Source organism: Danio rerio, chromosome 1 (genome assembly GCF_049306965.1).
Source record: "Danio rerio strain Tuebingen ecotype United States chromosome 1, GRCz12tu, whole genome shotgun sequence".
Classification (NCBI taxonomy): Eukaryota; Metazoa; Chordata; class Actinopteri; order Cypriniformes; family Danionidae; genus Danio; species Danio rerio.
Window position 1 is genome coordinate 24,052,927 of NC_133176.1, and position 286 is coordinate 24,053,212.

Here is a 286-nt window from a genome sequence, read left to right on the forward strand (position 1 = left end):
TGTTATTTTTATTTTGTAATTAAATTACGTAATGCCATTACATGTAACTAGTTACTCCCCAACACTGTCTACACAACACATTTCTTTAGGTTTAAATTTAATTTTCATCCTCTTTTAAGGAATCAACCTTGCTGTCTGTTAGTAGATTTTCCTGAGTGACTGCGAGATGACAATGTTGTTTGGTACAAACCCGTGTAATTAGATTAGCAAGTCAGATTTGAGTAGTGAACACACCAATCAGCCTGATTAGTCTTCTTATAGACATCAGTTCTTTAAGATGGGTTGT